Source organism: Pan paniscus, chromosome 2, assembly GCF_029289425.2.
Source record: "Pan paniscus chromosome 2, NHGRI_mPanPan1-v2.0_pri, whole genome shotgun sequence".
NCBI lineage: Eukaryota > Metazoa > Chordata > Mammalia > Primates > Hominidae > Pan > Pan paniscus.
The window spans coordinates 23,432,678-23,457,764 of record NC_085926.1 but is presented as its reverse complement, the minus strand read 5'-3'; the positions used below and the strand labels follow the sequence as shown (position 1 = coordinate 23,457,764).

At 39.7% G+C, this 25,087-nt stretch overlaps 1 protein-coding gene across 3 annotated transcripts in view; it reads right to left on the bottom strand.

Annotated features, from left to right (window-relative positions):
* Positions 1 to 25,087, bottom strand: part of UBE2E2 (ubiquitin conjugating enzyme E2 E2) — a 385,761-nt gene that overhangs the window by 92,898 nt on the left and 267,776 nt on the right. The gene's annotated exons all lie outside the window — the stretch shown is intronic.

Sequence of the window (25,087 nt, the reverse complement as noted above, 5' to 3'; positions counted from 1 at the left end):
AAAAGGGAAACATAAATGGCCAATAATCATATAAAAAATGCTCAATATCATCAAAATCGGGGAAATGAAACTGAAAATCAAAATTCAGTAATATTATTTTCCAAAATGCAAATGCAAAAATCAATGCCTGACAAAACCACATGTTGATGAGGATGTGGAAAAACTAGAACTCCTATGTACTGCTGATGAGTATGAGTAATTCCTTTGGATGAGAATATAGGCTCATCTAGTTAAGTTGAATATACAGTTGACCCCTGAACAACAGGTCTGCATTGCGTGGGTCAACTTAGATGAACTAAATTTCAAGAAAATACATTAGAAAAATTTGAGATTTGTGACAATTTGAAAAAACTCGCTGACAAAGCACTAGCCTAGAAATATTGAAAAATTAAGAAAAAGGAATGTCATGAGTGCACAAAATATACACAGATATTAGTTTTCCTTATTTACTACCAGAAAATATATACCGATCTCTTACAAAGTTAAAATTATACACACAAACCATACATGATGCCATGCGCATTTTAAAAGAAATGTAAGCAAACACAGAGTATTAAATCATAACTGCATAAAAGTAACTATAATACATACTGTACTACTGTAATAATTTTGTAGCCACCTCCTGTTGCTATTGCAATGAACTCAGCTATTGCCAATAGCTGCTTAAAATGCCTAAAATGCCACGTGACAAAAATCATCTCTGCATGAGCAGTTCATCTCTCCAGCAAATTGCGTATTGCCATAAAAAGTGCTCTCTCTCAGTTTTCGCATATTTTTCATTGTGTTTGTGCAATACCGTAAACCTTAAATAACACCATGGGATCCATACGAAGGGCCACTAGTGATTCTGGAAGTACTCCCAAGAAGCAGAGAAAAGTCATGCCATTACAAGAAAAAGTTGAATTACTTGATATACACTGTAGATTGAGGTCTGTAGTTGTGGTTAGCTGCCATTTCATCTTGTAAACAGATGATGTAAACTCAGGGTAACAATAAACACGGTACAATACTGTAAATGCATTTTCTCTCCCTTATGACTTTCTTAATATTTTCTTTTTTCTAGCTTACTTTATTGTAAGAATACAGCATATATACATATAACATGCAAAATATGTGTTAATTGAAATGTTTATGTTATGAGTAAGGCTTGTCAAAAGTAGAGTATTATTAGTAGTTAAATTTGGAGAAAGTCAAACATTATACATGAATTTTTGATGGCACGGGGGGCTGGTACCTCTAAACCCTGAGTTGTTCAAGGGTCAACTGTACACCTATTTTACAACATAGCAATTATACTCCCAGGTATACACTACAGAGAAACTTTTACATGTGTGTACCACCAGAAGACATTGAGAAGAATGTTTATTGAAGCACTATTTATAATAGCAAAATTGGAGACAACACAAATGGCTACTGACGGAAAAATGGGTAAATCCACCCAAAGGAATACTATATAGCAGTGAAAATATACAGATTAACATGAATGAATCTTAAAAATACATTTAATAAAAAATTAAGACTAAAAAGAATCTATACAGTATGATACTATTTCTACAAAGCTTAAAAACAAGCAAACAGGGGCATATACTATTGAGGGACACATAAATATGAGGTAAGAAAAGAAAACCAGTAAGAAAAATGTTCAGAAGAGTGGTTTCCTGGGTAGGAGCAGAGGTTGGAGAAGCAGCACACTGGAGTTTCAATGGTTCTGGGTATGTTTCACTTCTCAGTGTGTGCAGTGGATTCAGGTGCTTTCTGTTTTATTACTAGGTTTTCTCACCTACCATGTGTTAGATACGTTATTACATAGGTACCAAATTCTTATATTAAGAAAAATTATGTCAAAGGTCTACCAATATGGTGAGAAAAGCAACTTGCTGCATATGCACAATGTGATCCTACTGTATAAATAAAAAAAAGATCCTACCCTTTTTAATTTATAGGATCCTACTGTATGAATTTACAGGTCCTACTGTATGAATATTTTATATTATTTATGGATACATATCTATGTCAAAGTCTTTTAAGAAATTAACTGGAAAGATAAACCTAAATTCATGATAGTGGTTATGAGAACAACAAGGGATGAGGTGGAATGGGGAGATGGGAGGAAACAGATGTAGAGATAGGAAATGAAGCAGAGTTACATTTTATTTCTAGTGTTTGATTTCTCTTGTTTAAAAAAGGATGAAGTAAATAAAATCACAGTTATCCTAGCTTATTGCAAAGGGTTGGAATATATTGAGAAGCAGCGGTGTAAGGGACTAGAGTACAGCATTCCTCCCCCATCACCCCATTACCTCCTTTTCCTGAGGCTGGCAATGAGGCATAGACAGAGTATATTCAGCCCAGATGACAATAAAGCTTTGGCAACAACAGCCTCTTGTTGCCAGACAAGCTCACTCACTCAGATGAATAATACACATGGTTATGCCCTGAGCTATAATTAAACCCAATATGAATAGATAAGCTTATCAGAAGGAAGAGCTTAAAAGTAGAGAAAATTACAGGTTTATAGTTACAACATTACTTCAAGGTAGATGAATAAATTCAGTTAAAAAGTACACACAGGTGAGCGTATACAGCTATGAAATAACATACACAAACACATTTAGTAAATACCAAGCTACGATTTCTCTGGGTCACTTTAAGAAATCTTAAAATGGCCTCCCAAGAATGGCAACCACAGTAAATTACAAGATATAGGCTAAATAAGGAGTCACTACCAAATAGTGTGGCTGAGGAAGGGACTCTGAAGCAGAAGACAGCAGTATCTCACCAAGAAGGGCAATGTCTGCAGATAACATAAACGCAATTTTTGCCCATTCCAAGTTTTATTTGGCTCTCAGTCAGAACTCCAAGTTTTATTGGTTCTTTGAAGTCAGTCAGCTGTCTATGTAGTTATTAACAGTGGACTAAAATAACACAGCTAATATTATCACTCTGAATTGGTTTATGCTGTCAAAGTGTGCCACTTTAAGAAATCTTAGCCAGTAGCAACAAATTATCTTGAAAACAGACTGGTATTTTAAAATGCACATAAAACTAGCCTGTAATCACAGCACTTTGGGAGGCTGAGGCGGGCAGATCATTTGAGGCCAGGAGTTTGAGACCAGGCTGGCCAACTTGGTGAAACCCCATCTTTACTAAAAAAATACAAAAATTTGCCAGGTGTGGTGGTGGGCGCCTGTAATCCCAGCTACTCGGGAGGAGTATCTGAAATACTCCTATCCCAGGAGATAGAAGATGGGATACTATCTGAGGCAGGAGAACTGCTTGAACCCAGGAGGTGGAGGTTGCAGTGAGCCAAGACTGTGCCACTGCACTCCAGCCTGGGTGGCAGAGTGAGACTCTCCAAAAAAAAAAAAAATGCATATAAAACTAATACTATTTCCCTCATATAAAAATTGGGTTTTAGCAACCTGGACTCTTCTAACATTTTAGAAATGTATCACTTGAAATCCCAAAGCTTACAGCAGTGGTTCTTGAACTGCACAGCCCTCTGCCCCACTCCTATTTGGATATGTACCAGTTGAGAACCCAACATCCAAAACTTTGCGGTATAATATGGTAGCCATGTGGCTACTAAGCACTTGAAATGTGGCTAGGGCAAATTGAAATGTGCTGTATGTGTAAAATATATACCTAAGTTTGAAGACTTAATGCAAAAGAAAGTAAAATAGCTCATTAATAATTTTAATAATTACTATTTACCTATTAATTTAATAATTATTAATGAACAACTACATGTTGAAATGGTAATACTTGGAATGTATTGGCATAAAGATGTATGAAAATATGCTTCGCTTATTTTTTTCCTTTAGTCTGGCTGTCAGGAGATTTAAAATTACATATATGGCTCACATCATATTTCTGTATCATGAATCAAGAAGTGAGAAAGAAATCTTTTAATCTTTTAATGATCACTTATCTCTCAAGCTGAACAAATAAAATTTGGTGCCAGAGGACACTTGCAGTACAGAGCAATGATGAAGAACATAAACAGGCTCTGGAGTCAGACTAAGTTGTCTGAATCCTAGCCTTGGCATTTAAAGCCTGTTAGGACCTGGGTAAATGTGTAATTTTTCTATGTCTTAGTTTCCTTGACTGCAAAATGAGATAATTATAGCACGAATCTTGTAAATTTTTAGTAGAACTGTACTCACAGAACTTGGAAAATAGTAACCCTCCAAATGTCAGTTGCTGTTGTGCTTGCTGTTACATGCTGCAGATGATCAAAAATACACTCAAAGAGGTTGACTGCTTTGTAAATTTATAAGAATGGTTTCAGGACTGAAAAACAAGGCTACAAAGATGTGTACATTAAAAAAAAATAATGATTCTGTAACCTAATCTTATGATGTATATTTAGATATAGCAGAACTTTAGAAATCATGTATATCCACTGCTGCCACTCTTAGGAAATCCAAATTATCAATAAATAGAATGTTTATTTAACAACAGGATTTTCAGGTATTAGGTTATTAAGTAATGTTTTCCCACTTGCAACATTCTGAAAATGATCAATTCCCTTACTGTTTTATTTTCAGATTTTATTTTTTAAATAAGAAAAAAAACCTAAAGCTTTCATAGTTAAATTTCAAAATAAAAACACAATGAGGTAAATCTTTTAGAATGAAAAATATCAGCAAATTACGATTTGGCTGAATGCCCAAGGTTGCTGCTTCAGGAGAAATTCTGCAACAGAATCAAACTGTGTTCAGCTTCCCATGCTGCAGCCTACAGTGGATGAGCCCCTATGTACAGCTGAAATATTACATGCAATAAAAATCACGAAAATAACTAGGCTCTCACTGTCTTTACTTAGCATCTTAAAGATCATAAGATGCTTTAGATATACTGAATACTTTCAATCTGCTGTGCCACACCTGTGATTCTAAGACCAAGAGTTTTTGGCTGTGTCTACTGCTTTTTCACTTAACACTGACTTTGGGACAGGTAAAGAGGAAGGATGCCTCGGCAATGTTGGGATTCTGGCTCCACAGAAAGAGTGTGTCTGACTTGCCACCACTTTTCACTAAACCTTTCTGTGCCTCAATCCCTTCTTAAGTAAAATGAGATAATAGTACCTCAAAAGAGAGTAAAATATCTCATTAGTAATTTTAATAATTACTATTTATCTATTTAATAATTATTTAATAATAATTACAGGTTGAAATGGTGGGCTAAAAATGTATTAAAATAAAATTCACCTATTTCTTTTTTCTTCTTTTTAATGTGGCTACTAGGATATTTAAAATTACATACATAGCTCACACTATATTTCTACATCATGAATCAAAGAAGTTGGGAGGTTATTGGGAGGTTTAATGGTATTATTACAAAAAAAGTGCTTAGAACCTTGCTTGAACATATCAAATGCTGAAAAAACATAAGCTATGTATATTGTTAAGTCTAAATCTTGATTGAAGGGATTATAATTGATGGCATAACTAGAAGAAGTCAAAGGGGAATGGGCTTTTTAAAATTAGTATTCATGGAATTAGCTAGCTGAAAATAAAGTTTTAATGGTAATGGATACCTAAACTGTGTGTTTAAAAAATCTAATCATACTACACAGCAAGTGAGAATTGCTGTCTGCCAATCCTACAACCCAGTGAAATTCTCTTAAAGTATGTGTGTGATTGATCAGGTAGGGAGTATCTTGTCTGAAGAATAGGTGTTCAGTCCCTGTTAGTCCAGGGAACTGACTTGAAATTACCAGGGATAGGGTAGTGAGAAGAAGATGAGGGGATTTTTCAAAAGCTTTAGCAATCCTTGCTTATAAGCCGAGTCCATGTAACTGAATTCATCCTTCCTGTGGGAAAGTACATTGTTCACATTCAAACTATATATTGCACCTATGTCCAAAGTCCCTTTGGAAGCTAGCTGCAGGGATATTGAGCTTCTGGCATACAACACAATAATGAAGGTGTTTCTCTAGTGACAGTCTCCCTCTAATTTAGGGTTCTACTCCATTTTGTTTGTCCTCTTCAATGTCTGCCTACTTAGGGGTTCTACCCTCAGCTACCTAGTCTCTTCACCTTCATTCTGGGTATCTCATTACCTACCTTTGACAATCACCTACCAAACTGTTAGCATCTCTAATCTGGTCATAAATCTGAGAGTCATCCTTGACCATGCCTCTTTTTTCTCCTCTGCTCTAAGTCCCCCAAATCCTGTTGAATCTTACTTCATTGTTATCTCTGTACTCTGATTATTGGCCGCATCAGCTCTCATTTAGATTACGGCACCAGCATCTTGCATGGTTTCCCTGCCTCCAGTTGTGCTTCCCTCCAATCTGTTTACCAAACTGCAGCTAGGGCAATTTCCAGAAACTCCTTTAAGTAGGATCTTTTGCTTCCCTGCTTTCTCTAGGTTCTTCACGATCAAGCCCAAAGTTCTTTGCAGCATACAAAGTCTTTCACAAAGAATTGGCTCCTGCTTACACTTCTGGTCCCATCCCTTGCCATCCCAAAGCTCCCCTTCACCTCTATTACTCCAATCATACTGGAATTACTTGCAGAGCTTTCAAGAGAGCTGGGCTCTTTCTTGTCTCCTGGCTTTTGCATAAGATGTTCTGTAGGTCTGACCATTCTATTTGACCCCTAGTTCTTAACTTGGCTGCAACCTTTCTGATCCCCTAAAGGCTGTACTAGGTTCTCCTTTGGAAGTGGTAACATTCTGTGCAAATACAAACGTTATAAAAACATAGACATAGGCCTCTAATTTTGGGGGAAGAAGACATATTAAGAAACAGCATTAACTGGATCAAAGGAAAAAAAGAACTCTATACTGACAGTGAAAAGGCATTCTCTATGCCCCAGAGGGTGTTCAGAAACAGGCCAGTACTGTAGTGTCTGAGAGGAGGACAAATGAAGACTAGTATTCCATAGACTCCTGAGATTCCCTGTATTTGTATTCATTAATTTTTTTTTAAAAAACCAATACTGCCAAAGTCTACCAAAACATCTTAGGAAGTTAGGATACAATAACGCTGATAGAAAAGACCCATTTCATACACTAAACTCCATGCAGAAATGGACTGTTAATTTTATCCCCCATAAGGCTTCTTCCTAGTCCTTAAACATCTGGTTCTAATTCTCCTGAAATATTCCAAGAAAAATAATTATTTTGTACTTTTTTGTCAGTGAATGCTTAATAAATGGGAATGATATTTACCCTCAATCACACTTTACAGATTTGAGATGTAAAGATGAAAAAAATGATTTTGGCTATCTTTCACCAAATATCATTTTAAAGTCACTATTGTTACCTACTCTGTACCCTTTGTTATCACTGTCAACAACTTAGCAGAGAGTAAGAAATAGAAGAAAAAGAATATTTTAAATGAAAAAATAACTACTACTTAATCATCATAATACTTCCTTTTCCCAGGGAAAGTAGTAGCCAGCAAGCTTAGAGAGTAAACGAGCCTTCTATGAGTCACTGAGAAAGGAAGACTTCCTCAGTAAGTTCATGACACTCCTTGACTTCCCTGCCTCTTTTTGTGTTACCTGCGTGTATATTTAATTTTCCCAATGTGTGCATACCTTGCAATGAGTACACAACTATGCCAACAGACTTAAAATTTTAAGAGACATAACTGTATAAAGTAGTGAGCAGGGATAAGCAGAGAAACTGGGAAGCAGGAAAAAAGACTACAGGGAAAAACTGTATATTCTTCCTTTTCCTTTTAAGCTACATTTTTATAATATGCATTTACTTGTAAACATAAAGACCAACCACGGAATCAACAAGAACTAAGTCTTACTTTTTACAGGTTAAGTATCTCTTATCTGAAATGCTTGGGACCAGAAGTTTTTCAGATTTAAAATTTTCAAATTTCAGATGTTCAACATGTATATACATAGGTTGTTAGAAATAGGTTATGATTATAAAGACTTTGGAAACCATCTAGAGTTCAATTTTTTTATAACACAGAAGCAAGCAAGCATTAGAACTGGACTAGAAATCCATTCACTTGGACAATGAGGCATAAAATCAATCAGAATTAAAATACTGAATTATAAGATCTGCAATCCTTTAATTAGCTGAAAGGACTCCAGAAATGAGCTGTGTGGTTCTCAACATTTTTTTCCCTTTTCCACTATACCTTCCTTTCCTTGCAGTAAAAATGACTCACTTCAGCAGTGATTCTCAGCATGCATATGGGGGGAAGGGGAAAGAAAGGAATACTTAGGAAAAATGAAAAGGCTCCTTCCCCGCTGAACACTTCCATTGAAAGCCTTCATTTCAAAGGCGATAATATTAAGGGTCAGAAAAGTGAAGTGCTTTGCTCAAGGTCACACCCAGAGAAGAAAACCTGAACCCTCTAATCCAGGGGTCCCCCACTCCCAGTACCAGTCCGTGGCCTGTTAGGAAGGAGGCCACACAGCAGGTGAGTAAGCAAAGCTTCATGTGTATTTACAGGCTCTCCCCATTGTTCGCATTACTCGCATTATCCCATGAAACTATTGTTGTTACCAGGCAAAGCAAGAAACTAGTAGGGCTCACCTCTTCCTTGACCTCTGCACTTATACCATGGAAACAGTAAGAGTTTCACTTTACGGGCTCTAATTTCCGTTTTCTATATCAGCTGTATGACATCTTGCATGCTAATGTCCTCTTCTGTCACATCAGCAGTGGCATTAGATTCTCATAGGAATGCAAACCCTACTGTGAAGTGCACATGCGAAGGATCTAGGCTGTGTATTCCTCATGAGAATCTAGTACCTAATGACCTGACACTGTCTCCCATCACCCACAGATGGGACCACCTAGATGCAGAAAAACAAGCTCAGGGCTCCCACTGATTCTACATGATAGTGAGTTATATAATTATTTCATTATATATTACAATGTAATACAAATAAAGTGTATAATAAATGTAACGTGCTTGAATCATCCCAAAACCATCTCCCCGACCCACGCCGTCTGTTGAAAAACTGTCTTCTATGAAACTGGTCCCTAGTGCCAAAAAGGTGGGGGCCACTGCTCTAATTCTAAAGTGAAGACTCTTATCCTGTCACTACATCTGCCAATTAGATACGAAGACTGAAGTAAAAAAACCAGAAAGGTAACCATTATGATAAACTACCCTGCTTGACAGGACACCAGAGATTAAGATGAGCATCTGAGTATATTTTTCAACATTTTCATCCTGGGCATGTTTCAAATATGTAATGAAAGGCCTCAAGGTACTCAGGGCTTCCAGAAATAGCCTCTCTTATCTGTACTGTAAGAACACTTGGGCCTGTGAGCTAGCAAATGTAGCAAAGAATATTTCTTAAATTAATTCCGCCCCCACCTCCCACCTGTTAGGCAGGGAAACTGTGGAGTTTTAATGTATCTACCAATCTTATCTGCAGTATAAACAAGCTTCTGACAAGAGGGTAAACCATTGCTGCCCCTACACAGTTTTCAGGAAGCCAAATCCCTTCTCAAAAATTTTCAATTCTCAAAAATGTTACCACTCATACACGGTGAAATGTAAAGCTTCCCAGTATCATTCTAATTGCATAATTATTACTTTCTAATATTTACAAAAGTAATCACAGTAAAAATTCCATTTAGAAGTTAAGATGAGGCAGATCTGAGGGACAGTTAACTATCTTAGACAGACTAGTTAAGCTGTGTAATTTGTGTTCTCACTCATAAGTGGGAGTTGAACGATGAGAACACATGGACACAGGGAGGGGAACATCACACATCGGGGCCTGTCGGCGGGGCGGTAGGGGGGTTAGCGGAGGAATAACATTTGGAGAAATACCTCATGTAGGTGACAGGTTGATGGGTGCAGCAAACCACCATGGCACTTGTATACCTATGTAACAAAAAACTGCACGTTCTGCACATGTATCCCAGAACTTAAAGTCTAATTAAAAAAAAAAAAAGAAATGTAATCTGTATAAAGAGTTATTATCAAGACAAGTTGTTTCCAAGGTAGGTTAAATATTTACAAGACACTCAATATACTTCTCTTTGGATGAGAACATCTTTTGTTTCTTGGCTATGAAAATAATAAACAATTTCTTCATACAGTTGTCTAGTTTATTCCTAAAAAGGTTGTTTGTGACACCCTACTACCTACATTTTTTTTTTTTTTAAATATTCCTTACACAATCATCTAGCTCCAAGACCCATCAACACTGTCTCTTCTACCACGCTGTCTGGAAGCCAACGTTATCAAAGCAGAGGAAGTGGAAGACAATTCAACCAGAAGACTAACAGCAAAAGTGACCTGCACACAGAGACACTTAATAAATGCTTGTTGAAGAATAATAAAGAAATATCTTTTGTAAAACATGAATCTATTACCATAACATAGTGGTAAAGAAAGTATGCTTCAGATCCAGAGATGAAGGGTCCAAATCCTGGCAGTCCCACTTACCTTGTAACTCAGAGCAAGTTACTTAACTTCTTAATGTTACAGTTGTCCATCTCTGAAAAAGTAGCTACTTCAGAAAGTTGATGTGAGCATCAAATGAATTAATATATGTAAGGTGCCTAGAACAGTGCCTGGCTCATAGTAATGGCTATGTAAGTTTATACTATTGATGGCGGTGGTAGCGCAACCGGATTGGCCACTGTGGAGACACTGGCCACAGTGGGGGAGGCACATCTGGGGCTGCATGCTCTGTGAAGCTGGCAGGGGCAGGGAACAGGTGATCCCAGTGGGAGCCCCAGACCCTACCGAGTTGGTAGGGTGGGAGCCTGCACTTCTAGGCGCAGCTGCAGCTGCCCAGCAGTGGTTCTGACTCAGATATCCCTGTGCTCTCAGGACCTGGAAAGCCCCCTGCCCCTGCAGGCTTGGAAGTGCCTGCTCCTACTCCCTGGCCTCTTCCCAATCCCAGCACCTGCTCCAGTGCAGAGCAAAGCTGTAGCTGAGCCTGGGCACTGTTGCGACCGAGCTGGGTGTGCACACACTTGGGGTGGTGCTGTCATGCCAGCCTCCTGCCCCCACCACCTTGGCCGCCTCTGAAGCCTTGGGTTCTGACGAAATCAGGGAGGGAGGCCGGGGGTATTGACGGAAGCTCAGCATGGGCCTGCAGGCACCCCTCAGCATAGACAGCCTGGGCACCACAGATAGCATGTTGATGGTGGTGGGAGGCAGACAGGTGCCTATATGGGAGGTGGTGGGACCCCAGTGAAATCCCACCTTCAAGCCAGGAACAGCCTGAAGTCTGGGGACTGGGCTGCCAATCCAAGGTGGAGTCTACAACTTAGAGTGAGAACTTCATTGACGCCTTTCAGCCAGTCGAATGGTGCTTTTTCCAGGCCTGACCACGGACCAGTCAGCACCTACTTCCTCCATTCTGAGCAAATAAAAACCCCAGACTCAGCCAGACTCAGATACTCATTGGTGCAACCTGCCTGCTGAAAGGAGTTACCACTTTGAGTCTCCTGAGAGCTGTTCTGTCACTCAATAAAGCTTCTCTCTTCTTGCTCACCTTCCAGTTGTCTGCATAGCTTCATTCTTCCCAGACGTGGGACAAGAACTTGAAACCTGCAGTGGTGGGGTCAGGTCAGCTCAGGAGCCATGGGCCGGAGCAGGACGGTGTGACTGAAAGAGCTGCAGCACAAACTAGCTGAAACATGACCCCGAGAAAACATGCTTTCCTCCATTTGCCATGCTGTGGGCAAAGAGAAAGAAGAGCTGCAGCCTTCCTGGGAACCCAGATCTCAGGGCTTCCTAAGCCAGAGCTGTGACACACTGTAATACCTTCTATGGGGCTCTGAAGTTCTTGGCATCTCTGAGCTTTCAGGTGCCACTGCATTCCCCTTGTTTGGATGTGGGTGCCTGCAGTGGAAGCCTCTTGTGGTGTATCTGGTACAGCTACAGCCTTGCACGGAGCTGGCACCTGTAGCTGCCTTCCCTGCCACTGAAGCCAGTGTACCTGGCTGTGCACAGTGGGCAGACCTCATGATTGCTCACTCACACACCCCTCGCCACTTTGTGCCTGGCTCACCCTTGGCAGATGTGGGATCCAGGCCAGTAGTGCAAGCTGAGTGCAGCCTGCTGGGCCGAGTGGGTGGAACAAACCCAGCGGGCATGAGCAAAACTCAAGCAGAGGCGCTGCCGGTCATAGACATTTCCAGCTGGTGAAGCGACACCTGAAGGATCCCATGACACTACTGTTGTTACCAGGCAAAGCAAGAAACTAGTAGGGCTCACCTCCTCCTTGACCTCTGCACTTATACCATGGAAACAGTAAGAGTTTCTCTTTAAAGGCTCTAATTTCCATTTTCTATACCAGCTGTATGACATCTTGCATGCTAATGTCTCTCTCTGTCCCCCATACTTATCCCCATTAAATTCTGAGATCATGAAAGAAATGCACAAATGACCTGATAAGTCCCACCATTCTTGGTTTATAATTCAGTGAAGAATACCTTCAGTTCTGCATCATTCATCCTATAACATCTGAAGGCAGCGCCAGGCCAAAGTTCCCACATACTCTGAAATGGTGGCTTTACAATTAATCCTCTCACCTCCATGATATACACACATTACTACTTCAACAAAAACAAGAGAGGTTTTTTTGTTTGTTTGTTTTTGTTTTTGTTTTAATAGGGGAAGAAAGGCTAAATGTCAGACCTGTTCAAGAAGAAAAGTGCTAGATGGCTAAAATAGGCTCTGTAAATAATAATCCAACAATAAAAGATATTGATTGATTGCCAACAAGAGGTAGTGTTGAGGCCAGGCGTGGAGGCTCATGCCTGTAATCCCGACACTTTGGGAGGACCGAGATGGGTGGATCACTTGACGTTAGGAGTTCGAGACCAGCCTGGCCAACATAGTGAAACCTTGTCTCTATTAAAAATACAAAAATTAGCTGGGTGTGGTTATAGGCACCTGTACTCCCAGCTACTTGGGAGGCTGAGATTACTTGGGAGGTTTGAACCCTGGAGGTGGAGGTTGCAGTGAGCCAAGATCGTGCCACTGCACTCCAGCTTGGGTCACAGAGCGAGACTCCATCTCAAAAAAAAAAAAAAAAAAAAGGTAGTGTTAAGTGGACTCACTTAAAAACTTTTCTATGATTACTTCAGGAAATCAAGACTCCCACAGGACTAAAATACTAGCTATATGGTGTTGAGACTTATTTTCAGTAGTTACCCACTGATATGGCTTGACTGTGTTCCCACCCAAATTTCTTCTTCAACTGTAGCTCCCATAATCCCCATGTGTCATGGAGGGACCCAGTGGAAGGTAATTGAATCATGGGGGTGGGTCCTTCCCATTCTGTTCTACTGACAGTGAATAAGCCTCACGAGATCTGATGGTTTTATAAAGGGCAGTTCCCCTGCATAAGCTCTCTTGCCTGCCACCATGTAAGACCTGCCTTTGCTCCCCCTTCACCTCGTGCCATTGAGGCCTTCCCAGCCATGTGAAGCTGTGAGTTCATTATACCTCTTTTCTTTATAAATTACCCAGTCTTGGGTATTTCTTCACAGCAGTACAAAAATGGAGTAATACACATCTTGCATCAGTGCTCATCACTGTACTGTGATCTAGGCAAGATAAAGAACATTCTTGATTCCCAAAGGGCTTCCTGTCTGGGCAACAAGAGAGAAGGTAAGACGTATTTGTTCCACAGGATTCATAATCAAGATGCTATGGGAACCCTGTAAAAAACAAGTTTTCATTTCCTGGTAGGTGAGCTTCTTCACCCTGTCTTATACCACAGTAGTACCATGTTTCATTTCAGCACCGACCTGAGAAAAAGAAACATTAGGTTCTCTCAGGATAAGTACATGGTTTGAACAAGTCCCACAGGAGGTTCTGACAGGAACTGCATCTCCTCCAGAGAAAGGCTTCATAAAAGGGGTGGCAATTAAGCAATTAAGCTGGGCTGGAAAGGTGAAGCGGATTTTAACTGGTATAGGGAGATAAAGCCTAACAGGCTAAAGGCACTTCATGGAAAAAGGCAGGGAGAAGAAAGCGGGTTGCCCTTTGGAAGAACAGCAAATATACCAGGATGGCTGAGGTTAGATAGTGTAGGGCCTTAAATGACGTAATAAAGAATTGCAAAAGTACTCTGGAGAACTGTGATATTCAAATTTGTTGCTCCTAGGAGCTGCAGGGCTCCACTGAGGTTTTTTGGGGTCATTAAGTTCGCTGCTCCCTCCCCAGCTGAGATTCAACAAGACAAACTCCGCTGTGTTTGTGTACCTTGTCAGTACATAATTTCTATAAATACTCTTTGAATAAAAGGAGTCCACTGCTTTAAAAAGAGCTTGAACGGCTTCTGGAACTCCCACCCTGCCCCAACAACAAAAAGGCCTGGATCCCAAATCAGACCAGATGAATCAGAATCTAATGAACAACTAGAATCACCATGATAGAACTACTATTACAGACTATGGAGTCACTGAGGGCCTCAAAGTGTGGTCCAGTAAGAAGCAGCACTGGGCAAACTTACTGAATGAGAAACTACATTTTTGACAAGGTCCTTGGATGATTGGTGTGTACATTAAAAGTTTGATAGGCACTAGTGGAAATTTCTAAATAGGAAACACATAATAAAATCCACATAAGAATATTCACCATTTACTGAGCATCTTCTGTGTGCCAGACATTAAGCCAGACACCTTTCATACCACTGAGCCTCAGTTCTCTTATCTGTAAAAAAGGTAACACTTTTTACCGTGTGAAGTTATAGTAAGAATTAAGACATTTTATATTTACATACATGCAGTGTCAAATGTAGTGTCTGGCAAAGAGTAGGTTCTTTAAAAATCTAAGTATTATCATTCACATATATTTTTCAAATTACTGTCACTCTGCAAACTTAAATGTTATCTAAAACTAAAGGTCAAAGAAATTCAGTGGCTTGGCAATGGTTACACAGTAAATGATGAAACTGTATTTCAAACCTAGACGAGCACTGAAAAGCTCATCTTCTTTTCCATGCAACACTCTGACAGCAAGGCTTAGCGTGGACTGAAAGCAGGAGATACAGAAGACCATAGCAGCAATGATAAACTAAATGGTGTCAACATTAGTTCACTACCTTTCTGTTTAAGAGACCAGAATTGACTAGAATTACAAACAAGTGCCAATAAAAGTACAGATTAGAGTTATTATAGTCTGAAGAAATTATAGGTATGTCCTAATATCTCCTAAACACTTAGCAATTAAACTAACAATATTTATATAATAACATTCAGTTAGTTATTTGGCAATTTATTTAACAATATTTAATCTCTGGATAGGCTTATCAAGTTGACAAAACATTTTCACATTCATCATCTTCTTTAACCTTAGTGACAACTAAGTGAGATAGGATTATTATTCTCAAATCAGGTTGCTCTACTTACTTTTTTCCTCCTTAAATCCCTATTTAATCTCATAAACCTGGATTTCCTAAAACTTTGCAGTGGCTTTCATGAAAGAATTAGGCTTTGTGTTAAAAAATAATAATAATAATCCAGGCTGTCAATGACAGGCACAGATTTCAGATTTCATCACCTATCCTTCCTTCTTTCCTTTAGTCCATCAGCAAAGGTTAGGAAGACAGATGGGTTTTCGGTCAAAGGGAGTCGAGAACAGCGTGGGCAGCATGACATAGGTTTATCTTCCTTTTCTGTTCCACAGAAAAGTGATGGAAGGTAATTAATTGAGCTCTGAAGGCTCTTGGTGGAGGTGTAGCCCCAGCTGGAAACAAGTTTTTAAGAGATGAGCCACACAGAATATCGTGGTGGAAAGAGATGATGAGCAACCAAACAGAAGACGCAAGTTTACTTTTTGGCTTTTGGTATATTCATAAACTCTAATTCCCTTGATAAAATGAGTTATTTTCCTTCCACATCATTTGTGGTCAGTATTTCTAGAGGGCACCCTCTTAAGAGTCTATAAAATTCTGAGTTCTATAAATACACATTTTCAAAAGGAAGCAAATGAAAGGCTCTAGAAACATCTTGTTGCTCAAAAGAGTGAAGTTATGACAGCACTTTCACATTATGTCACAGTTCACTACTCAATTGCTTAGTTGTCTAAGGATGGTCTATTATGCCCTAGCTTTCATGTGAGATTTTGCAGTTGGCTGTTGTAAAACATTTATAGAAGTGACTTCTAGCACTCGAGTTGGTGATTTAATACTATACAGAGTTCATTAGTCATGGTATCTACATCAATTTTCTACAGTAGCTATTATTGCCTCTCAGATTTCTGCCACTACCTTCTCTTTGTAAGCAAAACAAACACAGATTTTACAGAAGATCTGCTATTTAAGAACCATCAACTTGTAGTATCCCTTAATAATTCCTGTCAACGTGGGCTATCTTTGAAGGATTTAGTGGTTTTTGCTTTTGGCAGTGCTGCAATAACGGAAATAACTTACACTGCCCATCCCCATCTTACAGTGTCTGCTAACATGTTGGGTTGTTGGCTGCCAGGCAGATTTAATTTATCCACTTCTCAGTTTGCATTAACCTTTGAATAATAAAGCACAGCTGAGGCTGCTGTAAGAAACAAACAGAGGAATGAATAATTAAAAACACCTTCTCAGCCTTGGAAAGACCAATCCCTAACCATTAGGGGAGCTTTAATTGTGACTGAACTAAGCATTAAAAAGGCTAATTGTACTCTTTATAGATGGAAACAAATGCAAAGGACGTAGTACAACTACGATATACATAGTATATGAAAGCAAAGCTCTGAAGGCACCAACTAATTAGTTCAAATGAGAAACGATAGCCTGATTCTTAAAAAGCAATTTCCTTCTAAAGATGGCCACTCATTGTCTTACATTCAGAAAAATTGCTACGACTTGTAAAACGCTATTACTCATTTGATGCAGGTGGACGGGATAGAGTAGCATTTGAAAGGACAGAAATGTTAAAGCTGAAACAAAAGGTTGAGAATAGAATATATTATAGACAACCAACAGTCCTATCTTTTTTGAATCTGTCAAGTGCTTATGCCAGCTGGGCTTCTTTGCTTTGATGAATTTAATTTTCCTTTGGGAAGATCAAAACCCAAATCCAAATCTAACTGTCATTATTTATATGTTAAGATTACAAAAGCCATTGATACTTCATATATTTGCTAAAATGTTGTATCTAATAATTTTGAATCAAAGAATACCCTATTTATCCAAATCATTGGAAACAATAAATCTTTGTTTCTAGACCGCCAACAAAATGCAGGATGTCCCCCTAAATCAAAGAAGGCAGTTTCGCCAATTACTGACTTTCAAGTATTTGGTTAATATTTCTTACACTAGAAAGGTTTCTCTAATGCTTAGTTTCATTTTTATTTTGCTACATATAAGGCCCTTTCCTCTATTTCTGTTCAAAAAACCATTTTGTCAATGCCCTTCAGTTACTGGAAAGTTAGGAAGGTAGAAATCCTTTTTCTGTACTAAGCAATTTTACAGCATTTAAAATGGCTTTTATTTTCCACCTTTATGCCTTTCTTGGATCTCTGAATCCTCTTCTTTTTTTTTTTTTTTTTCCTGAGACAAGGTCTTGCTCTGTTCATGGTGGCAGTGGCCTCTCTGCAGCAGCTGCTGTAGGGATGCCAGCTGTAGTGGGGGAGGCGCAGCGAGGGCTGCACCCTCCATGGAACCGGTTGGGGCTGGGATCAGGCGGGAGCCCCACCCTCTACTAAGTTGGTGGGGCAGGAGCCCTGTGCTGCTAGGCACAGCTGCAGCCACCCAGCCATGGCTCCAGACCAAGGCATCCCTGCACTCTTGGGGGCCTAGGAAGCTCCCTGCCCCCATAGGCTTGAAAGTACCTGTTTCCACTCCCTGGCCTCTCCCAGCTCTGGGCATCCACTCTGAGGTGGAGCAAAGTTGTGGGTGGGCCTGGGTGCTATCACAACCCAGCTGGGTATGAACATGCTCAGGGCAGCACTGACACACCAGCCCCTTGCTGCACAGGCTCCTTCCAGACTTTAGACACCTACGAGTGCAGGAGGGAGGCCGGGGGCACTGCGGGCAGCTTGGCATGGACCTGTGGGCGCCTCTTGGCACAGACAGCCTGGGTGCCATGGATGGTATGAAAAGCAGATAGGTTCCTAGGCGGGAAGGGGCAGGTCCCCAGTGAAACTCCATCTTCAGGCTGGGGATGGCCTGAAGCCTGTGGGCTGGGCTGCCAGTTCTGAGCAAAGTCTGCAGCCTGGAGTGAGAACTTCATTGATGACCACCTGGCCAACCAGATGGTGCTTTCTCCAGGCCCACCCGTGACAGCCCATGGACCAGTCAGCATGTACTGCCTCCATTCTGAGCACATAAAAACCCCAGACTCAGCCAGACTTACACACTCCTCTAGATGACCTGCTTGCAGAAAGGAGCTAGCCACTACAGCTCTCCTCTGTGCTGAGAGCTGGACATTCATTGGGACAACCTGCCTGCAAAAAGGAGCTACACACTTCAGGTCTCCTGAGAGCCATTCTGTCACTCAGTGAAGCTCCTTTCCACCTTGCTCACCCTCCAGTTGTCCGAATCTCATTCTTCTTGGATGTGGAACAAGAACTTGGGACCCACCAAATGGTGAGACTGAAAGAGCTGTAACACAAACAGTGCTGAAACATACCCCCCCTACCCCCCAACTCACCATCTTGTGGGTGAAGAGAAAGAGAGAAGAGCTATGGCCCTCTGGGGAGCCCAGGCCTAGGGGCTCCCTGAGCTAGGACTGTGACATCCTTTTTGAGGCTCTGCTGTTCCTGGGGTCTCCAAGTTTCTGGTTGCCACTGCGTTCAGATGCATTGTTCAGATGCAGGTGCCTGTAGCAGAAGTCACTTGTGGTACGTCTGATCTAGCCACAGTCTTGCATGGAGCTGCCTGCCCCACCACAGCAGCTGGCATGCCTGGCTATGCACAGTGACTAGATCCCATGATTGTTTGCTCACACACCTCTCACTGCTCCGTGCCTGGTTCACCCTTGGCAGATGTGGGATCCAGGCTGGTAGCATGAGTCAAGCGCAGCTGATTCCAGGCCAAGTGGGTGGAATGAGCCCAGTGGGCCCAAGCAAAACCCAAGCAAAGGCACCACCTACCACAGAAGTTTCTGGCTAGAAAAGCAACACCTGAAGGATCCTGTGACACTATTACAAAGGATCCTGTGGTATGATCGCAGCTCACTGCAGCCTCCATCTCCTGGGCTCAAGCAATCCTCCCACCTCAACCTCTTGAGTAGCTGGAACCACAGGCATGTGCCACCATGCTCAGCTAATTAAAAAAAACAAAACAAAACAAAACAAAACAAAAATATATATATATATTTGTACAGATGGGCTTTCCCTATTTTGCCCAGGCTGGTTCTGATCTCTTGGGCTCAAGTGATCCTTCTGCCTCAGCCACTCAAAGTGTTGGGATTATAGGCAAGAGCCATCATGACTCACCTCTTAATTTTTTGTAATCTAACTTTAAGATGACTCTCTGCACATAATAGGTAAAAGGATGATCAAATGAGAACAGATTTGAATTTGCTATTTTAGTAAACACTAGATTTGAATTTGCTACTTTAGTAAAGACCAGCTTCTCTTCTACGGGAAGAAAAATATTACTTTTTCGGTTTTGGAGGCTCTATTCTTAATATTTTTGTTTCACATCAGTTCTTGATGTATGAAAACTACTGACTTATATTGAACTTGTTCCCTGATGGGACCTGGAAATCTGTGTGTTCTATTTGTACTTCGTCTTATTTCTTTTGAATATCACTATCCTTTTCTATCACTCTCTAATTGTCATATATTTGTTTAAATTTCCTTTGGTGATCAGTCTGTTGCCATTTTCTCAGAGTTAGCCACTTTGTAAAACCTGGTTTCACTCCTAACCAGCAAAATAAATTATCCTTACCCCTGGTTATGTTGTTGCCTGTCTTTTACAGTCTAGGAGTCCCCTGAGGGCAGGCACTGTGTCTTACTTATCTTTGCATACTAGGCAGCTGTGATGACGTCTGCCACATAATAAATACTAGAACACCACTTTTTATTGGGTTTATGAATTCATAAAGAACTGACACTTGTAACATTGACAAAAAGTGCTGAGGACAGAATAGGTGTATTAGTTTGTTTTCACACTGCTATAAAGAAATATCCAAGATTGGGTAATTTATAGAGGAGAGGTTTAATTGACTCACAGTTCCACATGCCTAGGGAGGCCTCAACTGACAATCATGGCAGAAGTGGAAGCAAACACCTCCTTCTTCACAGAGTGACAGGAGAGAGAAGGGTGAGGAGCAAAGGGGGAAAAGCGCCTTATAAAACCATTAGATCTTGTGAGAACTCACTGTCAAAAGAACAGCATGAGGGAAACTGCCCCCATGATCCAATCACCTCCCACTGGGTTCCTCCCATGACATGTGTCGATTATGGCGGTTACAATTTGAGATGAGATTTGAGTGGGGACACTGCCAAAGTACATCAGTAGGTACACCATGATTTCTTCCTTAAAAAGGTATTTTACTCTTCAGTAACACGGAGAAATCCTCAAAACATGATAAGTAAAAAGTAAAAAAGATGCTAAATAAAATTTACTTGTTCACTTATTCATATATTCAACAAATATATCCTAAGATCCCTCTATATGTTGGCACTGTTCTATGTGCTGCAGATTTGGCAGTGGACAAGTCCAAAGTTCTTCATTTCATGGAACTTATATCCTAGTGAAGGGAAGATAACAGTAAGCAAATAAACAAGTATACATGTAATATACTGATTGTGAGAAATAATGGTAAATAATAAAACAAGGCTTAAGGTAGTGACTCCAAATTATTTTTAAAAACAACCTCCCTAAAACACAGCTAAATGTGGTACACATTTAGCTATTACTTTGTGAAATTTCTCTACTTACACAAGTTGCATTTTTCTATTTCAAAACTAATCATACAAAAGCTCCTAAAAATGTATTCACACATGATAAATTGCTTTCTCTGTGAAGTGTAGTATTATTTAGTTGTATATTCACAGCTGGCTAAGGATTTGCAAAACATCAAGATAAATTTTGTCCTAATTCATGTAAGACTTCTTTCTATTTTAGGCTAACAATTTATTCACTGCAAACACAATTACACTGTTTATGACCACAGCATGCTAAGTATTCACAATGTAAAATTTTAAAATGATAATTTTGTTAATAATTACATCTCTTTAGTTCATCAAATAATGTTAAAATAAAGATAGAGAATATTTTCAACAAAAGAAACAATAAGGAACTTAACACAAACTTCTAGAATTAAATCAACACTACAAATGGAAATACTCTGGGACTCCTCAGTTAAAATGTTGGCACAATCCAATTTGATTAGTCCTGTTTTATGTATGATATTGGAAGCAGTAACTCGTGACAGCTTTTATAACAGAAAGAATGGAAATAACAAAGAATAGTTTATTAAACACCAAACATGGTAAAATTAAAAATCAAACCATTTAGATTGAGTAAATTAATTTTTTAAAATTTATTTTTCTTTTTTGAGACAGGGTCTTGCTCTGTTGTCCAGGCTGGAGTGTAAGGGCATGATCACAGCTCACTGCAGCCTTGATCTGGGCTCAATCATCCCACCTCAGCCTCTTGAATAGCTGGGACCGCAGGCACATGCCACCAGACCCCATTAATTTTTAAATGTTTTGTAGAAACAGGGTCTCACTATGTTGCCTAGGCTGGTCTCAAACTCCTGGCCTCAAGCAAGCCTCCTCCCTTGGTCTCCCAAAGTGCTGAGATCACAGGCATGAACCACTGCACCTGGCCTGAGTAAATTTAAACTGTGGGTCAGTATCTCTTAATGGTGCTTTAGTGCCAATTTCATAAGTCTTAGGGTATCTAGCATAATAATTATATTCAATGTCTATGCCCACAGAATCACTATCAGTGTTAAGACAATATCCAAGTTTTCAAAACACCAATTCTATTTCTTAAGTTTCAAAAACAATGGCCACAAAAACTCAGAGACAGGTATGAATCCTACTGTTTGGTAGATAGAAAGGCAACCCAATATTGATGAAAGTAAGTTAGGTAAGGGAACGAAAATCCACTTTACAAAAAATTTGCTTGGTGGGTCACTTAGACAATGCAGAACACAATATGGAAAGGGAAGGAAGAGGAGAGGTTTTGAAAAGATAAGTGAACATGGACAGATGCTTAGACAAAAGTGACTCCATCTTGAATACTAATCCACAATGCTGACTTCTGATTAACTCCAGTCCTGTGAAGGCCTCCTGATTCTTATTTTACTAGCTGTCTTTAGTGTAAGAACATGTACTCACTGTAAATCCTGCTTTTAGATCAAAGCAATCTTGATGGTACAGCACAAATTACTGCACAGGCATGATGTACCTAGCATTCTTGCCTGTTCTGGTGGGTTGTCTTAAATTGTTTCTATAGAGCCTGTAAACCCTTTCCCTGTGGTATAAAAGCCCCGGTCTGGGCAGTAGTGGTGTGCAGATCTACCTGTCTTGCTGCCACCCAAGAGTATGCTTCCATCTGTAAGTTCCCAAATAAATTACCATTTCCTGACAAACTGGATTTGCGAGCCTTATCCTTAGGTTTCTTGGCTCCTTCTGAGTTTAGGAGTCACTTTGCATATATGACCCTTTCATGGAACAACAGATTTTCATATGAAAAAGATCACCCTGATAGCAGTGAGGATATAGCTGAGATTGAGGACATGAGACCAGTTAGAGGGCTTTATAGTGACTGAGGTATAAGATGATGGTGGTAATGACAGGAGCATGGAAAGAAGTAATACATCTCAGAGTTGAGACACAAAAGGATCATATTGAGTTTGGAGGACTTGTAGCATGTCCATCTGCAGATGCCAGCCAGGTATGAAATTCAGGTAAAAAGGGCTGTATTGCAGAGATTTGTGAGTCAACAGTGCTCACAACTGTTGGTCTTTATAACCCCTATGAGTGGATTAGGTTATGACAGAACCAGCACTGCAAAAGGAGGGGAGTTAGGAGGGAGTTCTGAGAAACACTTACTGACATTTAAAGGTATTGGCAACAGATGAGGAGGGTGAGAAAGAGCAACCAGACAAGAGGAAACTCAGGGGCATATGGTATCACAGAAGCTGAGAGAAGGAGCACTTCGAGGAGAAGAATGTGGTCAACAGTGTTGTGTATTGCAGAGTGGTGAAGGAAAACATGGAGAAAGTTCTATCACTTTCAGCAAAATGCAGTTGGTGACTTTGAGAGGAGCAATTTGAGTGAAATGCTTGTCATCGGTTGTGGGTTAAGAAATAAAAAAATTAAAGGGGAGACAATGTGTTTCTGTTTCTAGAAGTCTGGATGTGAAAAGCTAGAGAGGAATGTGAATGGGGGATAAGAAGGGCGGGGGATACAAAGTGTCCAAACAGGAAGGAGGATTAAACCACAGACAGAAGCACTGACACCTTTTCTGCTGTGACAGGAAGGAAGGAGGAAAGGGGAGGAAGATGAAGACTGTGTAAGACTGTAATTGGTCTAACGCATTATTACCACATAAGTGGAAACAGCATAGTTTTATTCTAGACTGCCATTCCAGTTGTGTGACCATACGTAAATTTAAACTTTTCAGGTCCTTAACTTATGAAGATGAGGAAGGTGGATTAGATATCACCAAAGCCCCCTTCAACAATAAATTCCAAAATTATACATTATAATTCTATGATTTTTTTTTGTGATAGATTATTAGAAATGTACAATAACGTGTATTTGTGTCTGAAATCTGCACGTTCCCTTCGGAAAAGAGTACTTTGTACCAAATTTGCATTTTAAAATGAGGACTAGAATGACTGTAAGAAATAAATCTTCACTTCAGTCAGTAAACAGACAACCCACAGAGTGGGAAAAATCTTCAAAATCTATACATCTGACAAAGGACTAATATCCAGAATCTACAAGGTACTTAAACAATTAACAGGAGAAAAACAACAATCCCATCAAAAAGTGGGCTAAGGACACGAATAGACAATTCTCAAAAGAAGATATAAAAATGGCCAACAAACATATGAAAAAATGCTCAACATCACTAATGATCAGGGAAATGCAAATCAAAACCACAATGCGATACCATCTTACTCCCGCAAAAAAATAAAAAAATATATATATGTTGGCATAGATGCGGTGAAAAGGGAATACTTCTACACTGCTGGTGGGAATGTAAACTGGTACAACCAGTATGGAAATGTGTGGAGGTTCCTTAAAGAACTAAAAATAGAACTACCATTTGATCCAGCAATCCCGCTACTGGGTATTTACCCAGAGGAAAAGAAGTCATTATATGAAAAAGGTACTTGTACATGCATGTTTATAGCTGCACAATTTGGAATTGCAAAAATGTGGAACCAACCCAAATGTCCACAATCAATGCGTGGATAAAGAAACTGTGGTACACATATATGATAGAATACGCTACTTAGCCATAAAAAGGAATTAATTAATGGCATATTATTCTAAGTGAAGTAACTCAGGAATGGAAAACCAAACATCGTATGTTCTCACTCTTAAGTGAGAGATAAGCTATGAGGATGCAAAGGCATGAGAATGACACAGTGGACTTCGGGGACTCAGTGGGGAAAGGGTGGGAAGGGGGTGAGAGATAAGAGACTACAAATTGGCTTCAATGTATACTGCTCAAGTGATGGGTGCACCACAGTCTCACAAATCACCACTAAAGAACTTACTCATGTAACCAAATACCACCTGTTTCCCAAAAACCTATGGAAATATTACAAAAAAAAATTTTTCACTTTGGTCTAGCTTTCCCAACCACAAAAATTAAAGGTAGATTGGTGCTTTTTTTGACCCCTGGGGATAATCAGTAAAGACCACGTAAACTGATTTTGAATAATGAAAAACTACTAAAACATTAAGAAAATATTAATGTTCTTTCTAAAAAAGCATTTGAATAAAATAAAAAACTTTCCTTTGTGCTTTTTTTTCCCATTTAAACATGACAAAAACTATTTCTGGCTCAAGTCATTTTCAATGTGTATTGATAGAGTGGGGGAAAGGCACTCTGCTCCCATTTAATTTAAAGACCCTGTCTTCTTCCATTTAAATCAGGTGCCATGGACCCATCTGGTAGTCTAGTGAAGCATATGGACCTTTTCTCAGGATAATATTTTTAAATCATAACAGAAAATGCACAGTATCACA